Source organism: Ascaphus truei, unplaced genomic scaffold, assembly GCF_040206685.1.
Source record: "Ascaphus truei isolate aAscTru1 unplaced genomic scaffold, aAscTru1.hap1 HAP1_SCAFFOLD_298, whole genome shotgun sequence".
NCBI lineage: Eukaryota > Metazoa > Chordata > Amphibia > Anura > Ascaphidae > Ascaphus > Ascaphus truei.
In genome coordinates this window covers 119,534-138,549 of record NW_027455943.1, presented here as the reverse complement: position 1 = coordinate 138,549, position 19,016 = coordinate 119,534, and the positions used below count along the sequence as shown (strand labels likewise).

Here is a 19,016-nt window from a genome sequence, read left to right as displayed (position 1 = left end):
TTCTGTGTATATGGTTTTTCTGAATCCTAGAGGCAGAAACTGCCTCATTATATTATACGGAAAGTCCCCGGCGTTGCTGGGGGATTCTAAGAACCCCCCCAAAATACCGGGATTTCTAAAGGGATCAATTCCATTTTTTTTTCTGTTTCTTAACGCGAGATCCCCCGGCTCAAACCAAAACCAGTTTCATTGCCTCCGGGGTCCCGATGTGTTCGATCGAGAGCCTCCTGAGGCCAGCGGGTGGTCAACTCCAGTCCACAAGGGCCACCACCCACCGGTCTGGTTTTCAGGACATCCCTGCTTCACCACAGGTGGCTCAGCCACTGATTGAGCCACCTATGCTGAAGCCGAGCCATATCCCCTTTGCCCGGCCCGCTGGTGGAACTTGGGGACCACAGTTGTCCGCCCCTGCTCTAGCACGAGTCGGTGGGACAGTGCACTCTCGTCCCACTCGGTGACCTCGCTCTCGGGAACAACTTTGGCAAATTAGATTCCCAGAACGGACCCCTGATGAAGCGGCAGCTCCAGGGTTGGGGGGTGGGATCGTGTCATGTCTGATGTCAGAGACGATGTCACTGGTGATGTCACAGGAGAATCGTTTCCAAACATGGACAAAAAACCTGCGACATGGTCTCAGGGGCCATCATACACCCCGGGGGTTACGATACCTTACATGCCTAGCGATCAGACAGGCAACGTTCCCACATTTACAGTAGACGGATAGTGTAGACATGCTGTACGCAGGCCGAGCGAGGTGTTTGTGTCATTGTTGATCTGAGTGTAAAGCTGATGTGGACGTCGGATGAGGACACGGCCTACGCTGGGTGAATACAATTCTGTTGTGTGCTGGAGACGCAGCGAGAATAACAGTGTGTGTGTGTGAGGAGGGTAGGGTGTGTCACACAGACGCAGGGAGAAGGGAGCTGTCCAACCTGTGATTCCGACAGCAGGGGGAAGCAGGGAGAAGGGAGCTATGGGACATGGAGTCTGTCCCTCCCCCCGCAGGGTGACACAGTGACACAGGGAGAAGGGAGCTATGGGACATGGAGTCTGTCCCTCCCCCCGCAGGGTGACACAGTGACACAGGGAGAAGGGAGCTATGGGACATGGAGTCTGTCCCTCCCCCCGCAGGGTGACACAGTGACACAGGGAGAAGGGAGCTATGGGACATGGAGTCTGTCCCTCCCCCCGCAGGGTGACACAGTGACACAGGGAGAAGGGAGCTATGGGACATGGAGTCTGTCCCTCCCCCCGCAGGGTGACACAGTGACACAGACAGAAGGGAGCTATGGGACATGGAGTCTGTCCCTCCCCCCGCAGGGTGACACAGTGACACAGGGAGAAGGGAGCTATGGGACATGGAGTCTGTCCCTCCCCCCGCAGGGTGACACAGTGACACAGGGAGAAGGGAGCTATGGGACATGGAGTCTGTCCCTCCCCCCGCAGGGTGACACAGTGACACAGGGAGAAGGGAGCTATGGGACATGGAGTCTGTCCCTCCCCCCGCAGGGTGACACAGTGACACAGACAGAAGGGAGCTATGGGACATGGAGTCTGTCCCTCCCCCCGCAGGGTGACACAGTGACACAGGGAGAAGGGAGCTATGGGACATGGAGTCTGTCCCTCCCCCCGCAGGGTGACACAGTGACACAGACAGAAGGGAGCTATGGGACATGGAGTCTGTCCCTCCCCCCGCAGGGTGACACAGTGACACAGGCAGAAGGGAGCTATGGGACATGGAGTCTGTCCCTCCCCCTGCAGGGTGACACAGTGACACAGACAGAAGGGAGCTATGGGACATGGAGTCTGTCCCTCCCCCCGCAGGGTGACACAGTGACACAGGCAGAAGGAGCTAGGGGACATGGAGTCTGTCCCTCCCCCCGCAGCGTGACACAGTGACACAGACAGAAGGGAGCTATGGGACATGGAGTCTGTCCCTCCCCCCGCAGGGTGACACAGTGACACAGACAGAAGGGAGCTATGGGACATGGAGTCTGTCCCTCCCCCGCAGGGTGACACAGTGACACAGACAGAAGGGAGCTATGGGACATGGAGTCTGTCCCTGCCCCCACAGGGTGACACAGTGACACAGACAGAAGGGAGCTATGGGACATGGAGTCTGTCCCTCCCCCCGCAGGGTGACACAGTGACACAGGCAGAAGGGAGCTATGGGACATGGAGTCTTTCCCTCCCCCCGCAGGGTGACACAGTGACGCAGACAGAAGGGAGCTATGGGACATGGAGTCTGTCCCTCCCCCCGCAGGGTGACACAGTGACACAGGGAGAAGGGAGCTATGGGACATGGAGTCTGTCCCTCCCCCCGCAGGGTGACACAGTGACACAGACAGAAGGGAGCTATGGGACACGGAGTCTGTCCCTCCCCCCGCAGGGTGACACAGGGAGAAGGGAGCTATGGGACATGGAGTTTGTCCCTCCCCCTCAGGGTGACACAGTTATATGGGGTAATTGGAAGCTGTTATATGGGGTAATAGGAGGAGTTATAGGGAGAGGTTATATGGGGTAATAGGATGAGTTATAGTGAGCGGTTATATGGTGTAATAGGAGGAGTTATAGGGAGGGGTTATATGGTGTAATAGGAGGAGTTATGGGGTAATAGGAGGAGTTATGGGGTAATAGGTGGTTATGGGGTAATAGGAGGAGTTATAGGGTAATAGGAGGAGTTATGGTGTAATAGGTGGAGTTATGGGGTAATAGGAGGAGTTATGGGTAATAGGAGGAGTTATGGGGTAATAGGAGGAGTTATGGGGTAATAGGTGTAGTTATGGGGTAATAGGAGGAGTTATATGGTGTAATAGGAGGAGTTATATGGGGTAATAGGAGGAGTTATGGGGAGAGAGTATACAGAGTAATAAGATGAGTTATAGCCTGGGAGACGCAGGGTTAAGTAGCAGAATCCCATTAAGTTAATTGCTGAGCGCGGCGGCTGCACGCACAGCGCAGGCAGGTCCCCCTGTCAGGGAGCGGGCGCTCTAATGGACCGTGCGCTGCTCCACATCTGACAGGGTCACGGGCGCCGAGCAACGCGACCATCCATCATATCCCCATATATCGCCGGGGTCACTGCTAATACCTCGGGAGGGGGGAGGTGAGGGGGGGAGAGGGGGGGAGAAGAGGGGAGGGGGGAGGAGAGGAGGGGAGGGGGGGAGAGGAGGGGAGGAGGGGGGAGAGTAGAGGAGGGGGAGGGGGGAAGAGGGGAGGGGAAGTTGAGGGTTGAAATAAGAGGAGGGGGGAGGAGAGGGGGGAGGTGAGGAGGGATTTGAGGGGGGGGAGGTGAAGGGGAAGAGGAGGGGAGATGAGGGGGGAGAGAACAGGAGGGGAGGGGGGGGAGGAGAGCGTGGAGGTGAGGAGAGATTTGAGGGGTGGGGAGGTGAGGGGGGAGAGAACAGGAAGGGGGGAGAGGAGAGGGTGGAGGTGAGGAGAGATTTGAGGTTGGAGATGAGGGGGGAGGTGAGGAGAGATTTGAGGGGGGAGGTGAGGGGGGAGGGAAGGGGGTGGTACAGGGAACTTGCTGTCCAACACTCACACTGAGCCAGCGAAGAACAAGAGGGTTACTCAGTAATCCTGGGATTAGGGGGGAGAGATCGCACAGTCCCGAGAGACAGGGGGGGGGGGGATAATACTCACCGAAGTACTGATTACCTGCGGTTACTCACTCAGACTCCCTATAATCTCTGAGGCTCCAAAACGAATTACAGATCTGTGTATATGTGCGTATGTGCGTATGTGCGTATGTGCGTATGTGTGTTTGGGTATATGTATGAATGTATGTATGCGTGTGTGTGTTTGTTTGTGTGTGTGTATGCATGTATGTACAGTATACTGTACATGCATGCGTGTTTGTGTATGCATGCATGTGTGTTTGTGTGTATGTATATATATATATATATATATATATATATATATATATATATATATATATATATATATAAAAAACCATAATACTGAGTTAAGTTATGGTGAGTAAAAAAAGTAACAAAAACCCTCCACAGGAAAGCAAATATGCAAATATAGCTGTATGCTCATCTGCATGTCTTAGGCAGGTCTGCAACCCCGCTAATATATATATATATATATATATATATATATATATATATATATATATATATATATATATATATATATATATATATATATACACATATATGCATGTGTGTATGTTTGTATACATGTGTGTGTGCTGTATGTGTGAGTATGTACTTTATGGGTGTGTTTATGCATGTATGTGTGCGTACGCATGTGTGTGTTTATGCATGTATGTGTGCGTACGCATGTGTGTGTTTATGCATGTATGTGTGCGTACGCATGTGTGTGTTTATGCATGCATGTGTGCGTACACGTGTGTGTTTATGTATGTATGTGTGCGTACACGTGTGTGTTTATGCATGTATGTGTGCGTACACGTGTGTGTTTATGCATGCATGTGTGCGTACACGTGTGTGTTTATGCATGTATGTGTGCGTACATGTGTGTGTCTATGCATGTATGTGTGCGTACACGTGTGTGTTTATGCATGTATGTGTGCGTACACGTGTGTGTTTATGCATATATGTGTGTGTGCACGTGTGTTTATGCATGTATGTGTGCGTACACGTGTGTGTTTATGCATATATGTGTGTGTACACGTGTGTGTTTATGCATATATGTGTGTGTACACGTGTGTGTTTATGCATGTATGTGTGCGTACACGTGTGTGTTTATGCATATATGTGTGTGTACACGTGTGTGGTTATGCATGTATATGTGTGTACACGTGTGTGTTTATGCATATATGTGTGTGTACACGTTTGTGTTTATGCATATATGTGTGTTTATGCATGTATGTGTGTGTACACGTGTGTGTTTATGCATGTATGTGTGCGTACACGTGTGTGTTTATGCATGTATGTGTGCGTACACGTGTGTGTTTATGCATGCATGTGTGCGTACACGTGTGTGTTTATGCATGTATGTGTGCGTACATGTGTGTGTGTATGCATGTATGTGTGTGTACACGTGTGTGTTTATGCATGTATGTGTGCGTACACGTGTGTGTTTATGCATATATGTGTGTGTGCACGTGTGTTTATGCATGTATGTGTGCATACACGTGTGTGTTTATGCATATATGTGTTTGTACACGTGTGTGTTTATGCAAATATGTGTGTGTACACGTGTGTGTTTATGCATGTATATGTGCGTACACTTGTGTTTATGCATGTATGTGTGTGTACACGTGTGTGGTTATGCATGTATATGTGTGTACACGTGTGTGTGTATGCATATGTGTGTGTACACGTTTGTGTTTATGCATATGTGTGTTTATGCATGTATGTGTGTGTACACGTGTGTGTTTATGCATGTATGTGTGCGTATGCATGTGTGTTTATGCATATATGTGTGCGTACACGTGTGTGTTTATGCATACATGTGTGTGTACACGTATGTGTTTATGGATGTATGTATGTGTACATGTGTGTGTTTATGCATATATGTGTGTGTACACATGTGTGTTTATGCATGTATGTGTGTGTACACGTGTGTTTATGCATGTATGTGTGTGTACATGTGTGTTTATGCATGTATGTGTGTGTACACGTGTGTTTATGCATGTATGTGTGTGTACACTTGTGTTTATGCATGTATGTGTGTGTACACGTGTGTTTATGTGTGTATGTATGTGTACACGTGTGTGTTTGTGCATGTATGTGTGTGTACACGTGTGTTTATGCATGTATGTGTGTGTACACGTGTGTTTATGCATGTATGCGTGTGTACATGTGTGTTTATGCGTGTATGTATGTGTACACGTTTGTGTTTATGCATATATGTGTGCGTACACGTGTGTGTTTATGCATATATGTGTGTGTACACGTGTGTGTTTATGCATATATTTGTGTGTACAGGTGTGTTTATGCATGTGTGTGTGTGTACACGTGTGTGTTTATGCATGTATGTGTGTGTACACGTGTGTGCTTATGCATATATGTGTGTGTACACGTGTGTGTTTATGCATGTATGTGTGCGTACACGTGTGTACTTATGCATATATGTGTGTGTACACGTGTGTGTTTATGCATGTATGTGTGTGTACATGTGTGTTTATGCATATATGTGTGTGTACACGTGTGTTTATGCATGTATGTGTGTGTACACGTGTGTTTATGCATGTATGTGTGCGTACACGTGTGTGCTTATGCATGTATGTATGTGTAGGTAGGTCTATATCTCAACCATTAACAAATTCACCAGTTAAAAGGCGGGCACATTACCCCTGACCTCAGAGACTGCGATACTGCTTCCCAAAAACCTCCCCCAAAATATCCCGCAAATAAAGCACACACAGGTCTGGGGGTACAACGGCCGTGGCGTGTATTCAAATACAGCAATGGGGGGACGTGCAACCCCCGCCCCCGTGCTCCCCCCACAGGTAAGGCCAATGGGACGGTCCCCCGGTCCCAGCCGTTCCCCTGACCCCACGTCAGCCACGAACTGGCACCAGGTACTCAAAGCACAATGAGCCCACGTCAGCCACAAGCTGGGCACAATGAGCCCACTCGCCCACCCTGCCACCACCAGCGGCATTACCGTAACTGAGCCCCGTCTGGCTCGGTTAGTCTGCACTTAGCCCCCAACCAGCCGCCACGGCAGAGGCAACGCAACCCCAACAGGCACCTGAAATATAAATATATGCAATACAAGTATCACTCGCACATACCAGAATGTCACCAAAAGGGGCTTCGTTAGAAAGCCTGTAGTGGTCTAAGGAATCCAGCAGGGAGCTGGTTAATTGCAGCTAGAGACAATTAACCAGTCCCCACCTGGCTCATCAGACAGGTGGAAGCGTTGTCTTGGGAGACCAGGTACTTTACACCTTTTTACCAGGATCATTCATTGAGCAAAACAAGGTAGAGAAATAAATTGTAGTTTATTCGGCTTAAATCCGCGTACACACAGTGATACATAAAACACAGACGAAAAGACACTTGCTGGGGGGCTGGGGTCGAAAACGAGACTTTCCTAGGTGCAGGGAACCCTACGGGAGAGTTTTACCGTGACCGGGACTTAGCCCGAAATCTCCTGTAACCCAAATCGGCATAAAATTCCAGACGCCCCCCGCTACGTTCTTGTCCACAGAACGGGGTCCCTCCTGACCGCGAGTCAACCTGATTCTCCTGGAACTCAAATCGGCATCAAATCCCATCCGCGTCCGAAACGTTCCTGTCTGAGAACTCTGGGCGCAAAAGTCGGGGCTTAGTCTCTGGCGGGCAGGCTTTTCAGGCTCCAAATCGAAGCCGGTTGCTTTGCTATTTCGAACAAAGCAACTTTGAAAAGCCGCCCGCGCTCTTTCGGCGCAGACTCAAGGGGAACACGCAATCTGATTGGCTCACGGCTTCTTATAGCTTCCCCTGCTCTAGCTGAAACATAGACTCAGAACTCAACAACCAATCAGCTCGTGGGAACTTTCTCAAGCAGCCAATCAGAGCCAAGCCAAGTAGAAAAGCCAGGTTAGCGGGAAATTTGAAATAGCCAAGAGACATGCGCCCATCTGCCACCTCTCCCCCAGCTATCCCAATGCCACCCGCTGGGCAGGCGCCCCTAGGTCTGGCAGAACAAGTGGCATCCCGGAGGACGGCCATTGATCTCCGGACCTGGTACTCCGCCTTTTCCCGCTAACCAAACGCAGTTCGCACCTCAGGGCATCCTCTGGCTGCTTTGAACTCCGATGTCCAGCAGACATACCGGCGCCTATGGGTTTGCACAGGCGGCCTGTTTGGACATGGGTTTCGAATGTAAAACATATTAAAAAATACATTTTTAATAAACTCTGAGTCTCGGGGAACCCTCTCCAGCCGTGCGGGACTTCAGGTGAGGATCTTGGGGTTGAAAACTAGGAGTCTGGGAGACACTGTTTGGCCCGAGAGCAACTCACCCCGGGTACCCCCGAAAATAGTGCGATTAAGCCGGGAAGAATTATGGGGCCGCCGGTAACTCTGTCCCCAGACCTCCTGCAATCACAATGACTCGCTTTTCACCCCAAAACCTCACATAAGACTTAGATTCCCAAAGTTTGGAGTCACCAGGGAAAAGGTAAAAAATGCTGTCTCTTTATTTCTGCCTTATTTCCCCAAACACTTCCCCTGTGACTCAGTTCAGACTCTCAGAGTCCACCCCTCCCCCCCAACCTTATGTACAGTTGCGTACCCACAAACCATATACTGTTTTGTGGGTCACCTTGGCATGTAGCTGGGGTACCCCCCTTAACCCAGGGATTCCCTCCGCTGCAGGAATACATAGTGAACCCTGTGCCTCGTTCTCCTTTCCGAGTTGTGCTGAAGCAGGGTAGCCTAGCGGTGAGTCGCGCTTGCGTTTTCCAGGGGGAGGTATTGCCGGGACAAATGTGCCTGCATGTATCCGAGAATCAGGCATGGTTCTCGGGGACATTTATTGGGGAACCGGTAACTCCGGACCCCGACCTCCTAGGCACATTCTGTCACCGGTTCCTCTGTTTCTTTCTTTACTGCCGCTGAACCCGTTAACGTCGCCTCCACTTCAGCACTTACACTATTACTTCTAAATGTCCTGTGGACTGAACTTAGTGACATTATTATTACTATTACTATTATTATTATTATTATTATTAGTTGTTGTTGTTGTTGTTGTTGTTGTTGTTGTTGTTATTATTATTAATGTTATTGTTATTGTTATTATTATTATTATTATTATTAGTTGTTGTTGTTGTTGTTGTTGTTGTTATTATTAATGTTATTGTTATTATTATTATTAATGTTATTATTATTATTATTAATAACGTTATTACCTTCGCTTATTTCTAAGGCGCCAACAAATTCCGTAGCGCGGCACAAATGGGGTCGGAGGCCAAAAGGCAATAAAATAACAAACACTGCCATACATTGTTCGAGTGGATGTCTTAGGGAATAGCACCGCTTAGCAGAAATGCTCCCTTTCCCCTTGTAGTTGTCATTAGTAGAGTTTGGCCCCTTCAGCCATTCCGCTTAACCCCGTCCCCGCTGGGCCTGTCTGGCCTCTTTCTTTAAAACCAGTACTTAAAGGAGCACCCCGCCCCGAATTACCTCCATATTCCTTTGTTTACAGGGTTGGAACTGAGTGTTGGTTCTTTGGAGCTGAACGGCACTATTTTAAGCCCCGGCGACCTCAAGATACTCACTCTTGATGTTAACGATATCAGATGGACATCCAATGGGAAGCCCCCACCGATAATGTCGCGGCTTACCATTGGCCAGAGCTTTGGCGGCCATTTTGTTTCCCCTGAGGGAGATTTAAACCCATAACCCCTCAGAGCTAGAAATAGCAGTGTATGGCTCTGGCTCTGGGGGACACCCCCCCCTCCCGGGGGAACCCCCCTCCCCTATTAAATCTTTAAGATGGCTCCTCCACCTCTGCTTCCATGTTGATCTTCCCATATAACACATCCAGACTTCGAGGCTTCGTCATGGAACAGTTCATCTAAAACTCAAATGAAATACACGACTGCCGCTAGATATTACACGCAGGGCCGCGGTTATAGTGGCGGCGCGCATGCGCGTGACACCGGAACAAATTAATGTAGACCAATGAAGGCGCACCGAGTGGGCGCGACCAAGCGCTAGGGAGCGACAGATAACTGAGTAGAAAAATGAAGCGTTTTTGCAGCGCGCCAGCCGCGTCATGTGAGCGGTTCAGCCAAGTGACGCGTCCGCCACGCCCCCGACCACGCCCCCCATCGCCTCCAGCCTTAGTGCATGTCTCTCTTGAGCGAGAGGCGCGCGTGATGTCACGCGCTCCGTGACACGCGCACGCCACTATAACCGCGGCCTATGATGGCACTGGTGTCTGAAATATTCTGATCATGTCAACAGCAAACTGAATTCAATAAACGAAACCCTAAAATCCCACCCTCAGGGGATAAGGAACAGCTGGCTACGTATAACTTCCTATCGCCCAAGTTCAGCATCTCGCTGATCCGAACGTACGTTTATCCCGGAGGAAGTAGACCCGCGATACTTTATGATAAGTATGAGTTACGCTATCCTTACCCATAGAGTGTCAGCTCCATTGCCCAGACATCTTCTCACGCAAACGTGTCTACGTGTCCCTAAGTTCCTACCCGCCCGATTTCTACTCATCATTTTAACTCCGTATTAATTATGTTTACTGTCAAAACACAGAATCACGTCCACAGGAATGTGGGGAAGTTTCAGAAAGTTGGCAACAAAGTGTATTCCCCCGTCAACTTCACCCTAGGTAAACACGAAATACTGCCCCCCCCCCTCACCCTCACACCCCCTCCGCTGCTAACTGCCCAGCCCATTGTGCAGACAGATTAAAGGTTGGTGGATTAGTGAACTCAACCATACAGAAATGAATAGGACTCTTTTCTCTTGGGTACACCTGGCTGTGTTATTTTCACCCAACACTGATCCCTACTTCCCCGGCTCCCTGCCGTTTCCTCGCCAGGGCCATCGGAATAAAAAGTGACTTCCCGTCTCTCTGAGACTGAGCCAAACATTTCTCTACTAGTTTCACATTCTTTGGCTTCAATGAGCTCCAGAGACCAGAAAACGAGCGTTGTCCAGGTTTTCCCTGGGACACGTTGCGACTGAATGTTGGCAGGTGACCCAAGACTCATTTCCACGTGCTACAACACCAAGATGGGGAATCTCCGGGGATCTATGAACTAAGGCACTTTGGGAACTACGCTGGTGCTACAAGTGGTGTTTTTAGCTCGGCGTCAAGGGTTTTCTTCCATTTTTGGCCCGTCTGTGTGTGTCAACTCGGGATTTGGAGTATGTAAAAGAAACAGGAGCTAGGGAAGGCGTTATGTGGGGTGGGCATCCGAATGAGATATATTCAACTTCTGCAACAAAACACCCACTTAACTTTAAGATCCACCTCAACTTCTTGGCTTCCGCCCATCTACATCTCATGTCCCGCCCAACATCGAAACACACGTTTCCCTGCATTGATTCTTAGACCCAGTTGGGTTCCATGAGCTTAGCCTTCTTCACTGGTCATTGACCTGAGCAGGTGAATGGTGGTTTATCTCTGGTACTCACCGTTCTGAAGTCCTTGTGGCTGCACTCGTGGCCTCGGTACTTGCAGTAGAGTATCATTTCCTTAAGGTCGTGTCCCGCCCGCCCCATGAACTCCCCCATGCAGAAGGTCTTGGGTTTGAAGTGCTTGAACTGGGTCTTTTCCTGGAGGGCGGCCAAGACCTCAGGGTCGGCAAGGTGGGGCTCCAGGATCTGTCCGTTCACGTCCAGCAGGGCCAGCAGCTCCCCGGCGTGGTACAGGTCGTTGGCGCTGATGCTGGAGAAGCGGAAGGAGTTGAGGTTGCAGATGGTGACGGCCGGGAAGGCCAAGCTGCCGACCACCACCTGGTCCACTTTGGTGACGTGCTGGTAAGAGAAGTAGAAGGCCACTCGCTCAGAACTCTCCAGAAGGAGAAGACCCAGGGAGCCCACAAAGGCCACTGTCCACAGTAAGCGCCGGAGTGTCAGCGGCCCGTACACGAAGATGTGGCGGATCCCGTGGAGGGTGGACGCGTTGGCGAAGACTTGTATGCTGGAGGGATGAAGGCTGCCCAAACTGTCCTCGCTGTCTCTCTCCTTCAGATCCATTTTACCAGTTGAGCGGTACCGGCTTGTCACTGGTCTTGTCCAGCTCGTGCTTTCAAACCCTCCCTACGTACATCAGAGAGTGCATGAGGGGAAACTCAGACGATCCCCTCCCTCCCCTCCTCCTCCTCCTCCTCCTCCCATCCAGGGAACCCCCCCTCCGATGCTTTGTCGTCCTCCCGTCAGCTCAGCGTCCGCCTGCCAGGGGCAAATGTTTATACAGAAAATCCATGGAAACTCTGGCTGTAGATGTCTCCATTGCGATAAGAGCTGGTTATGGGTATGGGGAGACACCAAGGTGATGTGGAACTGCTGAGGGTGGGGAGGGAGACAGACTTTGGCCAATGGAAACCGAAGCCGTCCTCTCTCTCTCTCTCTCTCTCTCTCTCTCTCTCTCTCTCTCTCTCTCCACCTCCCTCTCTCACACACACGCAGGCAGAGCAGAAATGTGATTAAACCAGCACCGTGGTCCAGTGGAGAGAGGGGATATCAGAGAGGGGTTAAGACAAGCGGGGAAGCTCGGCGTGATAACGCTGGCGTACGTCGGCATATCGTTTGGGAGAGCTGAATCCACGGAGCTCCGGGGGTCTACCGAATCTCCCAGCTTCCCTCTCCCGACCACCGTATCCCTCTCTCTCTCTGCCTCACCACCCAAATTCAGCGCGCGATTCCCAGCCCGGCGGAGGGGAGAGAGAGAGAGAACGTGTGTGTGTGTTTGACCTGAATATATCACAAGAAGAGTGTGCAGACGGGGAGAAGAGAGGGAGGAGGCCGGGGGGGGGGGGGCGGACAGGGGGGTGTAGAGGGGATTTTAATTGCCGCCACGGAGAATCGCTTTCAATAAAATGTCAAAACAGTGCTGGGGGGAGGCGCGGGACATGGAGGCGGCCAATGGGAGAAATAAATACATCTTTCACTGAAGGGGTGGTTGGTGCCTGGAGCGGCAGCCCAGCAGAGGGGGGGTTATAATGTAGCTAAGGGATTAAGAGGATTGTGTGTCGATCTCATCTATTAAAAAAAAACGAGGTGAGCTTTCACTGGGGACTTATTCTGTTTCCTTGCCCACGCAAACAGTATTTTTGACCCCGTTTTGCAGCACTAGGGATTTGATCCTCATCATGCGTGGAGTTGAAGACGAGCGGGTGGAGATCAGCCCCACAGAGGTCGGGTCACTCTATGCTAGGAATGGGCAGTTATCTAAAGAGTTAACAGACATTATTAATTATGAGGTGTATACGTACCCTAAGTCTCTTGACTCCAGTCTCTCCTTGGTTTATTTTCCCCCTATCTTCCCCCCCCCCCCTCTAATAACATTCTTTGTCTGTCTCTCTCTCACTCCCCCCTCTCTGCCTCTATCACGTATCTCTCTGACGACTTTCTCTCCAACTCGCTCTGTTAACCCCTAAGATTATGCGCCTACTCTAACCACTAAACCCCTAACGTTATCCTCTTACCCTAACCCCCTAAATTTATCCCCCTACCCTAACCGCTAAACCCCTAAAGTTATCCCCCTACCCTAACCGCTAAACCCCTAAAGTTATCCCCCTACCCTAACCGCTAAACCCCTAAAGATATCCCCCTACCCTAACCGCTAAACCCCTAAAGTTATCCCCCTACCCTAGCCGCTAAACTCCTAAAGTTATTACCCTAACCGCTAAACCCCTAAAGTTATCCCCCTACCCTAACCGCTAAACCCCTAAAGTTATCCCCCTACCCTAACCGCTAAACCCCTAAAGTTATCCCCCTACCCAAACCGCTAAACCCCTAAAGTTATCCCCCTACCCTAACCTCTAAACCCCTAAAGTTATCCCCCTACCCTAACCGCTAAACCCCTAAAGTTATCCCCCTAACCGCTAAACCCCTAAAGTTATCCCCCTACCCTAACCGCTGAACCCCTAAAGTTATCCCCCTAACCGCTGAACCCCTAAAGTTATCCCCCTAACCGCTAAACCCCTAAAGTTATCCCCCTATCCTAACCGCTAAACCCCTAAAAGTTATCCCCCTACCCTAACCGCTAAACCCCTAAAGTTATCCCCCTACCCTAACCGCTAAACCCCTAAAGTTATCCCCCTACCCTAACCGCTAAACCCCTAAAGTTATCACCCTACCCTAACCGCTAAACCACAAAAGTTATCCCCCTACCCTAACCGCTAAACCCCTAAAGTTATCCCCCTACCCTAACCGCTAAACCCCTAAAGTTATCCCCCTACCCTAACCACTAAACCCCTAAAGTTATCCCACTACCCTAACCGCTAAACCCCTAAAGTTATCCCCCTACCCAAACCGCTAAACCCCTAAAGTTATCCCCCTACCCTAACCGCTAAACCCCTAAAGTTATCCCCCTACCCTAACCGCTAAACCCCTAAAGTTATCCCCCTAACCGCTAAACCCCTAAAGTTATCCCCTACCCTAACCGCCAAACCCCTAAAGTTATCTCCCAACCCTAACCGCTAAACCCCTAAAGTTATCCCCCTACCCTAACCGCTAAACCCCTAAAGTTATCCCCCTACCCTAACTGCTAAACCCCTAAAGTTATCCCCCTACCCTAACTGCTAAACCCCTAAAGTTATCCCCCTACCCTAACCGCTAAACCCCTAAAGTTATTCCCCTACCCTAACCGCTAAACCCCTAAAGTTATCCCCCTAACCGCTAAACCCCTAAAGTTATCCCCCTACCCTAACCGCTAATCCCCTAAAGTTATCCCCCTACCCTAACCGCTAAACCCCTAAAGTTATCCCCCTACCCTAACCGTTAAACCCCTAAAGTTATTCCCTACCCCAACCGCTTATACCCTAATGTTATCCCCCTACCCTAACCGCTAAACCCCTAAAGTTATCCCCCTACCCTAACCACTAAACCCCTAAAGTTATCCCCCTACCCTAACCACTAAACCCCTAAAGTTATCCCCCTACCCTAACCACTAAACCCCTAAAGTTATCCCCCTACCCTAACCACTAAACCCCTAAAGTTATCCCCCTACCCTAACCGCTAAACCCCTAAAGTTACCCCCCTACCCTAACCGCTAAACCCCTAAAGTTATCCCCCTAACCTAACCGCTAAACCCCTAAAGTTACCCCCTACCCTAACCACTAAACCCCTAAAGTTATCCCCCTACCCTAACCACTAAACCCCTAAAGTTATCCCCCTACCCTAACCGCTAAACCCCTAAAGTTATCCCCCTACCCTAACCGCTAAACCCCTAAAGTTATCCCCCTACCCTAACCACTAAACCCCTAAAGTTATCCCCCTACCCTAACCGCTAAACCCCTAAAGTTATCCCCCTAACCGCTAAACCCCTAAAGTTATCCCCCTACCCTAACCGCTAAACCCCTAAAGTTACCCCCCTACCCTAACCGCTAAACCCCTAAAGTTATCCCCCTAACCGCTAAACCCCTAAAGTTATCCCCCTACCCTAACCGCTAAACCCCTAAAGTTATCCCCCTACCCTAACCGCTAAACCCCTAAAGTTATCCCCCTACCCTAACCACTAAACCCCTAAAGTTATCCCCCTACCCTAACCGCTAAACCCCTAAAGTTATCCCTCTACCCTAACCACTAAATCCCTAAAGTTATCCCCCTACCCTAACCACTAAACCCCTAAAGTTATCCCCCTACCCTAACCGCTAAACCCCTAAAGTTATCCCCCTACCCTAGCCACTAAATCCCTAAAGTTATCCCCCTACCCTAACCACTAAACCCCTAAAGTTATCCCCCTACCCTAACCGCTAAACCCCTAAAGTTATCCCCCTACCCTAACCGCTAAACCCCTAAAGTTATCCCCCTACCCTAACCGCTAAACCCCTAAAGTTATCCCCCTACCCTAACCACTAAACCCCTAAAGTTATCCCCCCTACCCTAACCGCTAAACCCCTAAAGTTATCCCCCTACCCTAACCGCTAAACCCCTAAAGTTATCCCCCTACCCTAACCGCTAAACCCCTAAAGTTATCCCCCTACCCTAACCGCTATACCCCTAAAGTTATCCCCCTACCCTAACCGCTGAACCCCTAAAGTTATCCCCCTACCCTAACCGCTAAACCCCTAAAGTTATCCCCCTACCCTAACCGCTAAACCCCTAAAGTTATCCCCTACCCCAACCGCTAAACCCCTAAAGTTATCCCCCTACCCTAACCACTAAACCCCTAAAGTTATCCCCCTACCCTAACCGCTAAACCCCTAAAGTTATCCCCCTACCCTTACCGCTAAACCCCTAAAGTTATCCCCTACCCCAACCGCTAAACCCCTAAAGTTATCCCCCTACCCTAACTGCTAAACCCCTAAAGTTATCCCCCTACCCTAACCACTAAACCCCTAAAGTTATCCCCCTACCCTAACCGCTAAACCCCTAAAGTTATTCCCCTACCCTAACCGCTAAACCCCTAAAGTTACCCCCCTCCCCTAACCGCTAAACCCCTAAAGTTATCCCCCTACCCTAACCGCTAAACCCCTAAAGTTATCCCCCTACCCTAACCGCTAAACCCCTAAAGTTATCCCACTACCCTAACCGCTAAACCCCTAAAGTTACCCCCCCCCCACCCTAACCGCTAAACCCCTAAAGTTATCCCCCTACCCTAACCACTAAACCCCTAAAGTTATCCCCCTACCCTAACCACTAAACCCCTAAAGTTATCCCCCTACCCTAACCGCTAAACCCCTAATGTTATCCCCCTACCCAATCCGCTAAACCCCTAAAGTTACCCCCTACCCTAACCACTAAACCCCTAAAGTTATCCCACTACCCTAACCGCTAAACCCCTAAAGTTATCCCCCTACCCTAACCGCTAAACCCCTAAAGTTATCCCCCTACCCTAACCACTAAACCCCTAAAGTTATCCCCCTACCCTAACCGCTAAACCCCTAAAGTTATCCCACTACCCTAACCGCTAAACCCCTAAAGTTACCCCCCCCCCACCCTAACCGCTAAACCCCTAAAGTTATCCCCCTACCCTAACCACTAAACCCCTAAAGTTATCCCCCTACCCTAACCACTAAACCCCTAAAGTTATCCCCCTACCCTAACCGCTAAACCCCTAATGTTATCCCCCTACCCAATCCGCTAAACCCCTAAAGTTACCCCCTACCCTAACCACTAAACCCCTAAAGTTATCCCACTACCCTAACTGCTAAACCCCTAAAGTTATCCCCCTACCCTAACCGCTAAACCCCTAAAGTTATCCCCCTACCCTAACCACTAAACCCCTAAAGTTATCCCCCTACCCTAACCACTAAACCCCTAAAGTTATCCCCCTACCCTAACCGCTAAACCCCTAAAGTTATCCCCCTACCCTAACCACTAAACCCCTAAAGTTATCCCCCTACCCTAACCGCTAAACCCCTAAAGTTATCCCCCTACCCTAACCGCTAAACCCCTAAAGTTATCCCCCTACCATAACCGCTAAACCCCTAAAGTTACCCCCTACCCTAACCGCTAAACCCCTAAAGTTATCCCCCTACCCTAACCACTAAACCCCTAAAGTTATCCCCCTACCCAATCCGCTAAACCCCTAAAGTTATCCCCCTACCCTAACCGCTAAACCCCTAAAGTTATCCCCCTACCCTAACCACTAAACCCCTAAAGTTATCCCCCTACCCTAACCACTAAACCCCTAAAGTTATCCCACTACCCTAACCGCTAAACCCCTAAAGTTATCCCCCTACTCTAACCGCTAAACCCCTAAAGTTATCCCCCTACCCTAACCGCTAAACCCCTAAAGTTATCCCCCCACCCTAACCACTAAACCCCTAAAGTTATCCCCCTACCCTAACCACTAAACCCCTAAAGTTATCCCCCTACCCTAACCGCTAAACCCCTAAAGTTATCCCCCTACCCAATCCGCTAAACCCCTAAAGTTACCCCCTACCCTAACCGCAAAACCCCTAAAGTTATCCCCCTACCCTAACCACTAAACCCCTAAAGTTATCCCCCTGCCCTAACCGCTAAACCCCTAAAGTTATCCTTCTACCCTAAAATGTACCTTGTCATAGACGTGCTTGGGGAGGGTCCAGCGGTGGAGCGACTCTGTTGGAATTACCCCCCCCCCCCCTTCTCTCTCCCACTATCTATCTCCTTCTCTCCATTTCTCCCTCTTTTCATATCTCTCTCCCTCTATCTATCTTTCTCTTGCTCCGTCTTTCTCTCTCCTCCCTCCCTCTCTCTCTCTCGCTCTGGGAGTGCAGCTAAGGGAAGGAGTTACAGCTCTGGGAGTGCAGCTAAGGGAAGGAGTTACAGCTCTGGGAGTGCAACTAAGGGAAGGAGTTACAGCTCTGGGAGTGCAGCTAAGGGAAGGAGTTACAGCTCTGGGAGTGCAGCTAAGGGAAGGAGTTACAGCCCTGGGAGTGCAGCTAAGGGAAGGAGTTACACTCTGGGAGTGCAGCTAAGGGAAGGAGTTACAGCTCTGGGAGTGCAGCTAAGGGAAGGAGTTACAGCTCTGGGAGTGCAGCTAAGGGAAGGAGTTACTGCTCTGGGAGTGCAGCTAAGGGAAGGAGTTACAGCTCTGGGAGTGCAGCTAAGGGAAGGAGTTACAGGTCTGGGAGTGCAGCTAAGGGAAGGAGTTACAGCCCTGAGAGTGCAGCTAAGGGAAGGAGTTACAGCTCTGGGAGTGCAGCTAAGGGAAGGAGTTACAGCTCTGGGAGTGCAGCTAAGGGAAGGAGTTACAGCTCTGGGAGTGCAGCTAAGGGAAGGAGTTACAGCTCTGGGAGTGCAGCTAAGGGAAGGAGTTACAGCTCTGAGAGTGCAGCTAAGGGAAGGAGTTACAGCTCTGGGAGTGCAGCTAAGGGAAGGAGTTACAGCTCTGGGAGTGCAGCTAAGGGAAGGAGTTACAGCTCTGGGAGTGCAGCTAAGGGAAGGAGTTACAGCTCTGGGAGTGCAGCTAAGGGAAGGAGTTACAGCTCTCGGAGTGCAGCTAAGGGAAGGAGTTACAGCTCTCGGAGTGCAGCTCAGGGAAGGAGTTACAGCTCTGGGAGTGCAGCTAAGGGAAGGAGTTACAGCTCTGGGAGTGCAGCTAAGGGAAGGAGTTACAGCTCTGGGAGTGCAGCTAAGGGAAGGAGTTACAGCTCTGGGAGTGCAGCTAAGGGGAGGAGTTACAGCTCTGGGAGTGCAGCTAAGGGAAGGAGTGCAGCTAAGGGAAGGAGTTACAGCTCTGGGAGTGCAGCTAAGGGAAGGAGTTACAGCTCTGGGAGTGCAGCTAAGGGAAAGAGTTACAGCTCTGGGAGTGCAGCTAAGGGAAGGAGTTACAGCTCTCGGAGTGCAGCTAAGGTAAGGAGTTACAGCTCTGGGAGTGCAGCTAAGGGAAGGAGTTACAGCTCTGGGAGTGCAGCTAAGGGAAGGACTTACAGCCCTGGGAGTGCAGCAAAGGGAAGGAGTTACAGCTCTAGGAGTGCA

At 50.3% G+C, this 19,016-nt stretch overlaps 1 pseudogene; it reads right to left on the bottom strand.

Annotated features, from left to right (window-relative positions):
* Nucleotides 1–11,022: 11,022 nt before the first annotated feature.
* Nucleotides 11,023–11,761, bottom strand: LOC142483130 (acid-sensing ion channel 2 pseudogene; annotated as a pseudogene).
* Between the last annotated feature and the right edge of the window lie 7,255 nt (nt 11,762–19,016).